Raw genomic sequence first — 7720 nt, 5'->3', positions numbered from 1 at the left:
CTCCTTTTCCCTGCTATGAGTATCTCAGACATTAAAGATGGATGAGGAAATGGTATTGGCACATACACACATAAAAAATAGAATCTAAAATTTGCACTCTATCCACTCTATCCAAGACCACTTCTTACAGGAATCCTTTTTCAGTGCAACTCCTTCATTCTAAATCCCCAGTTCTCCTGTTTTCTCAATTTAAAGAGTCTATACGCTAAAACACAACAAACAATCAGCCTCTTTATTATTGGTTCTGTCTTTTGTCCCTTTATTAATTGGAGGAGTCTGGACATGCAACTTTTTTTAGTTCAGATGCTGCCAAAATTTAAAAAGACCCCATACCTGTCACTTCCAGCAAGTACTGGGCTTCTGCTTGAGAGTTCAAAAATTCAGTTTTGGATATTCATATACCCATCCATACACACACACACATTTACTTTTTCTCTGCTCTCTGCTGGTATTCACAACATAAGATGTTCTTTCACCTAAGACAGTGAGTAAAAGTTCATGTCTATAGGAAACAGACAAAAACAATCTAGGTAGCCCAAATGTGTTGCTGTATGTCTGCCTATGAAAGTAGAAGAAAAAAAAAAAAAAATCATGTGCTTAAATACTCCACAATGCAGCTTGTCATTCTACAGTATCATAACACATTATGTTGTTGATGACACAGCATTGTAATTGTGAAACATTTTCAAAACTTTGCTCACTTTTATGGGAAGGTTTTTTTTTCTTCAGCTTATAAAAACAGATTGAATCAAAAGGATGTAATTGTCTTACACGTAGTTAAAATTGAACTTGCTTACAGTTAAACTGGAAGTCATTTTGGAGGTAAAGAGAGAGGAAAAAAACAGAGGGAAAGAAAAGAAGAGCTGGAGTAATTTGATGATCTCTAGTTCAGAATGTCGGCTGAGCTTCCTTTACTCTCCATCCCACATATCTTTCTCTTAGACATCTGCTTAGACTGCATCTCTCATAGCTGCTGACAAGCTCACACAACCCTATTAACTCTTCAGGTCTACTGACATATGTTGCTTTATTATAAACATTGCCAAGCATTTACAGGAAGAGTAAAAACTCTGTATTTTAAAAATTTTAGGAAAGTTGCATTAAACAATCTTTCTTTCTCTGTCAGCTTCAGTCCTTTATAAGTCTTTAATACCAAAGTGCTTTTTTTTCCAAGTGGAGTCATTATCACTACAGAAGGTTCTTATAAAATCTTTGTTTTTCCTGATGCATTTATCAAAGGAGTAAGAGCATACAAGTTGAAAGAACAGGGAAGAAATCAAGCAAGAAGGTAATTTTGTGAAACTATATGATTCAATAGCATCTTTTTGTTATACAGTTGAAGCTACATCATAGTCTTCGCTTTCATATCAAAATAAAAAGTGTCTTTCAGATTTGCATAGTGACAGCTCTATCACTTCCAGACAGCATATTAGCCCTGCTCTTAATAATTAAGGTATCATACCTTTTTTTTCTGGATCTCTGTAAATAAGTTTACAGAACTAGTACATTCTATGTCTTTGTGGCATGATGACATGCCAAGATGAGAGCATAATGAAATTTAAGAAATCTGTGTAGTTAAATTTTCTTCTCATTTCTTCATATTCCCCAAGGATCCTGACATATTGCTAAAGCTATGTTAAAGGATAAGACACAAATTTACATAAAAAATATTTTCATTTACTGAAACCACAGATTTCTCAAGGATTTGTACCTATACATGAGTACTTTTCTAATAATCTCAGAACATGCAACAACACTTTATTTGGAATCTGTATGGTGCTGTGTTTTGGAATTGTGACAAAAACAGTGTTGAGAGCACATTGTTTTAGGTATTTCTGAGCAGTGTTTATACTACATCAAGACCTTTTCTTTTTCTCACTCTACCACTGCTAGCAAATAGGCAGGGGGTTGGAAAGAAGCTGGGAGGGGACATAGCTGGGACAGCTGACCCCAGCTGACTAAAGGGATATCCCATGCCATGAGACCTCATGCTCATCAACAAAAGCTCAGGGAAAGAAAAAAGATGGGACATTTGGGGTTACTGCATTTGTTTTTCCAAGGAACCATTACAGTTTCTGAGGTCTAGCTTTCCTGGAAGTGGCCTGCCCATGGGAAGTATTATTTTACTTTGCTTGTGCATGCAGCTTTGCTTCACTTAAAATCTTATTGGCAAAGACAGATTAATATCACTTTTGCCTTTCTGATGCTTTCCCCCATCCCACTGTGGGATGAGTGAACAAGTGGCTGGATGGAGCTTAGCTGCCAGCCAAGGTCAACTACCATGCAAATCAGGTAGCATAAACACGTTAAAAGACGTCTCTGATCCTCAAACTTTAATGAGAACACTTTAATGAGAGTCTTATGCTGGATATTAATCCATATATCTTGGTCCTGTCTCCATTAACTTTTATTCAATGGGATCAAACCTTTGGCTGCTCAAGCTTTTGATTCAAAATATGCTCCATGTCTGTGTCTTTGCAGTAAATTTCAAGTTAGCACAACTGATCTTAGTGATATATCCTAATATAGACTTGTCATAGATCCTTGTTACCCTAGTCACAGGAAAAAATAGAACCTCTCTATATATTTTTCTTCCCTTATCCCCAGCTCTGTCTGGGTTTTAATTCCAAAACTCTACAGTGGCATTTCCAGCTTTCTTAGGGACATTCCAAGTTAGAATGGTTAGTAGGCGGTGACAGAACAGTCTGTGACAGCGGAGTCTTAATGCTTCCCTTCTGCCTTCAGCTAGGTGATGGAGGGGTGGAACACTATTCCATTAGGCTGATCTCACATATTTTGCATTCAATTTTCACAGACTGCAAAAGAAGATAATAGAATTGGACCTCTTGAAATCCTCTGCTATATTCAAACATTCAATGTTCTTGATAGCAACAGATTCTTAAAATCAGTAGCTATGTCTTAAAATGTCTGAATCCTGGATGCAAATGGATTCAGTACTATTGCCTCAAATATTATGTACATTTGCACCATATTTTAGAGTAGATATAATTAAATAAGTGGAGACAATGTAGGATTCATGCTACACTATAGCAATACTTTATGGTGTAAAACTATTCTATGTCCAAGGACAAAAGTGTGGCTTTATAGGATTTATGGTGTAAATATTTCTATTGTTGTACATTCAGTAGTACAGTATCTCAAAGATGAACAGAATTTAACAAAAGTTGGAGTTGTTTATTATACCGTAGGTGATGATTTTCTTTCATCATGTGTTTTTCAACTCTGTCCATGACCAACCTGAGCAGTAGATTCCAGGCTGTAATTATATCCAATGCCTAAGATAATGAAAACTAAACATTTACACAAGCTTTTGTTATGGATGTGCTTATCATATACAACTGTCTTTGGTGGACATTATAATTGCATAGTAAAAATAGGCATGGCTATTCCATAATGACTACATATTTGCATGTTAAATAAAATAATTATTTTCTGTTCTAGGTATTTTCCATTGCACATTAACTCCATTATTATATTTTATTTTAGTAATTAATAATCCAGCTTATAATTAGAAGGATTTTAGTTACTAGTGTTTAAATATTGTTTTACATTTTTGCCTCTTTGTCCAATACAAAATAAATATTTTTTTAAAATTATCCCTCAGCATGTAAAAGCATTAGCTTTTATAGCATCTCTGAATAGAATTTAGAATTTCAGGCCTTCACCAGATTTCAGTACTTCAAACAACATTTAGAAGTGTGAAAAGTGTGAAGAAATAAAATAATTACAATATTATTTTTATTTACTGTTTAGACTTACTAGTGCTTATCAGTTTTGAGCACTAAATCTGTTATGTTGCACTCAGTGCCACGGACACTTTGGTGATAATAGTTCTTTGATTTGACTACATTACAGAATTAACTCTTGAGTGAAACTCAGATAAAAAAATTTCTGAACTTCCTAAAAACATTTTAATAGGCCAGCTGCCAGTAACTCTTGCCACTACAAAGTTGAAAATGCTTTGTGCTTAGAGTTTGGCATTTCAGAACAAATGAAAATAACAAAAGCAGATTTAAAAATAAAATGTTTCAGCAAGTCTCTTCCTCGTCACATGAACAGACTCAGCCATCTTCTGACATACACATATGTGCATGAACATACAAACTTTCATGTTAAAAATAATCTTTAGAAGAAAAAGCATCCATTACTGTCACAGAGAACTATCTCTATTCATTATATATGTTGCACTACTGTTTGAATGGTTACTCTTTTGTTACCAACATGAAGCAAAAAGGGCCTTGAGTAAAATAGGACTTCTAACAGGACTAAAGTAGCTGAAGAATCATATTTTTTAGCTTTATTTTGCCCCTACATAGAAGGATAAAAAGAAAAAAAGAGATTCAATAGGACCTATCCATCTTTTGTTTATCTCCTCCAGGAGATCTTTCATTTTCTGTCACAGATTCTTGTCATTGTCCTTTTGTTAGAGCTTACCTGTCCTGCCCATCTTCAGTTTTGCATAGTTTCTGTGCTTGGTCTCATTTATCTTCTTTACCATGTTTCTGCTTGGTTTCACACTACAGCATTAAATTCTGTGCTTCTCCCCTCAGTTAAACACAGTATTTTAAGATGCATAACTGCAGGACTGGACCACAGCGTATTCTCTGAACCAGCTATAACACCTAGAAGGTTTTTGCTCATAATGTTTGTCACTGTCTATTTATGGATTTTGCTAAACAGGCGACAATATCAACATAGACTAATTTTTTATTTTTGTAAGCTCTGTCCTACTGCAATTCAAATACAAGCACTTTCCAATGATAAGCATTATTGTAACTGGCATTTTTCTGACACATTTACAAATTTGCCTTTTTTATATATATATATATATATATATATATATATATATAAAACTTACTTTTAGATTAATACTTACTTTTAAGTAGTCCTATAAGAACTACTGTGGAAGAAATTTAGTCTAACATAGAAATTTAGTCTAACATATAATGTTTCTAGGACATAATTCAGTGAAACATTAAATTTGTTTTAAATCCTGAGATGAGAGAGCAAGTACCTTCCCTGCCTTACACAATTTGTGTGGAAATATTTTTCTGTGGAACTCCCTTTCTCACTTTAAAATGCTAAAAGTAGTTGATTGCATCTTAGATATAAGTATATGTATAAGACCTTGTGGTGGTTACTATAGTAAAGATGTACTGTGAAGAACTGGCTGAAGTACAAGTTAGTGTTTTCTGTACTGTATTATTAGGGTTTCAGAGACTTTACAGACTTTCTATTTTGTTTGCACTAGAATAAATTAAAAATAATACGAAGGAAGTGTTCTATAATGACTATGGGAAAAGGAAGGGTAAGCGCCCAGTTTAGAACCATTTATATGTGCTGTGAGGGGAAAAAAGGATGAATCTAACTTAGCAGTAAGACCACTATGTTCTCTTTTCTGTGCTACCCCTCAATTCACTTTTAAACACATAATATATGAAAATTGATTGTATGCAGGTGGTAAGGGAGACTAGGCTCAAGTGTAGGGTGCACCTACACTTTCTTATATGTATGTGAATTTATAGATCTCAGATTATGCTTAAGAACAACATTTTAGAAGTTGTCAGAAGAAAAGGACATGAAAAATTCAGCAGCAGCTCAAGAGAGCATATGGCACTCAGTCTGACAGGTAAGTCATTTCCCATCATGATTCTGTGGCACATTAATAATGTCCTTTCCTTTTCACTATAGCTAGTAATATTTAAAGCTGCTAGTACAGGTTCATAATTATTACAGTTCTGATAACAGTTAACAAATGCACAGCAAGTACAGTGATTTACAATTAGCAAATCTGGTTTTCCTTCATCCCCTCAATTAGCTTTTCTTCACATACCCTTTGCAGCATTTGCAGCACTATTTTGACTTTTGGGAGCATGTGTGATTTTTTGAGAGTGAAAAGGGTGTGATGTCTCAAGGTTATTTATCCATTAAAAATTGTAGAGTAAAATCATCTGTCAGAGTTGTGATTTTCCCAGTGGGAAGGTGAGCCTGTTCTTTCCCAAGAAAGTGCAGGTGTATTGTGAGATTATGTGGTGCAACACATGATCTGAATTACTTTTTGGTGATCTTCGTGGGCTGGAATTGTGCTGTGGTACCCAGACATAACCTGCTGTCTTTATGTGTTACTTTCCAGGAAAGCTGATGTCTTTAGGACATAGATTATCTCATACTTGTTTTTTTTTCAGATAAAATCCTGCTTCAAATCTAGCCTCTTGGGAGCAGAACTCCTTCCTCCAAGGAAGCAATACTTCTATCAAACAACCGAATATGCTGATGTGACTCTCAAGTCTTTTTTTCAAGAGGATCAGTTATATCAAGGTAATTAAAAAACTCATGGTTTTTAGTCAAGAAAGCAGAAGGCATCCACCTATTCCCAAACATGGGCTTCCATCTAGTCTTGAACTGTTTTCTCACCTGTCATTCCTGATCCATTTCGGAGGGTGTCTCCATGAATGCCTTTCTGATGACCCCTTGCTCAGCTGAGTCACGGAGATACCTCAAAGTCAGTTTTGGGCAGACAACAAGTTCCAAAACAGACTTTATTCTGGCTGGAAAAGTGCAGCCAATAAATCGACCAAAACAGGGTTTAGCCAATTAGTTAGTACTCCAACAATATAAAATAAAGGTTCAGATATCAGTTGAGGAGTTTCTAAGCAAAATTAGAATAATGAGGATCCACAGCATGCATGCACACAGTCACAAGAAACAAAACCAGAGCCCTCTGACTCCAGTGTAAACTATCACTTGCTTGGGTTAGGCAAGGACTTACACTCGCCTGGGTTAGGTAAGGATATATTCAGTAAATTATCACTCACCCAAATGAGGAGGTGAGTCGCTCCCCATCCCGGGAAGTTTCCTTAGAAGGGTTTCCAGTCTAAGGGGAGGGCTCCGGCTCAGCAGGCGTGCTGTTCCAAGGTGACCACACAAAGGGAATCTTCGGTGGGAACCCTGTTTTATAGTATGACCACCTCTGACTGTGGGCATTCCAGAAGCTTCTCAGCTTCTCCAGGCCCCTCCTCTGCTAACGACCCTGTCAACTATCTCCAGGCCCCACAAAAGAGCCATTAACTGCCCCATTGAAGGCTCCAGTTCTCAGAGGAGGATATGCAACTGCCACAGCAGTTCTCTGCGGGGTGGAAGTGCAACTGCCACAAGCTGCCAGACCAGTCCTGTGGTGACCAGCAGGTCTCATGGTGTGCTATTCTGTCAGTGGCCAAGATGCTGGGGTCTCATCCCTTTTGCTAAACTATTAACAAATCGTCTTTGTAACAGAGCTGTTCAAATTAATGACTCTTGAATTTATAGAAATGTTCTGATAAAGCTGCAAATTACAGTCTTTAGTAAATAAAACCAATTTTATCTAACACTAGTTATCTATGAATGAAATTATTATAGCTGCTTTTTTTTTTTTTTTTCCCCTCTGTGTTTTTTTCCAGTTTACTATTCAGCAATTATTTCAGTTTTTCAGATCTGCCTATGACAGCTTCTCCATGTGACTCATTCTATTTTGGAGGACAAAACTTGGGCAACATGACAGGTATTTTTGAATTAAGCCTTCTCCAGTACTTTCAGTATTTATAACATTGACAGTGAAGATTTTTTTTCTTTAATTTATACATCTTTACAAGTGCACTTCAAATCAATGATTAAACAGTCATGAAGCCATCAAAAATAGGTGTGCTTTTGATTTTACAGAGGG

The 7720-nt window shown here is 36.1% G+C and overlaps 1 long non-coding RNA gene across 1 annotated transcript; it reads right to left on the bottom strand.

Moving 5' to 3' along the window:
- Positions 1–2441: 2441 nt before the first annotated feature.
- LOC110365434 (uncharacterized) lies at positions 2442–7499 on the bottom strand. Its single transcript, XR_002424927.2, has 3 exons — positions 6837–7499; positions 6436–6500; positions 2442–2816 (listed from the first exon to the last, which is right to left on the bottom strand). It is a non-coding gene; the product is annotated as an uncharacterized LOC110365434 (long non-coding RNA).
- Positions 7500–7720: the final 221 nt, after the last annotated feature.

This window comes from Columba livia, chromosome 1 (assembly GCF_036013475.1).
Source record: "Columba livia isolate bColLiv1 breed racing homer chromosome 1, bColLiv1.pat.W.v2, whole genome shotgun sequence".
NCBI lineage: Eukaryota > Metazoa > Chordata > Aves > Columbiformes > Columbidae > Columba > Columba livia.
Note: the sequence above shows the minus strand (reverse complement) of the source record. Positions and strands in the feature narration are given on the sequence as shown.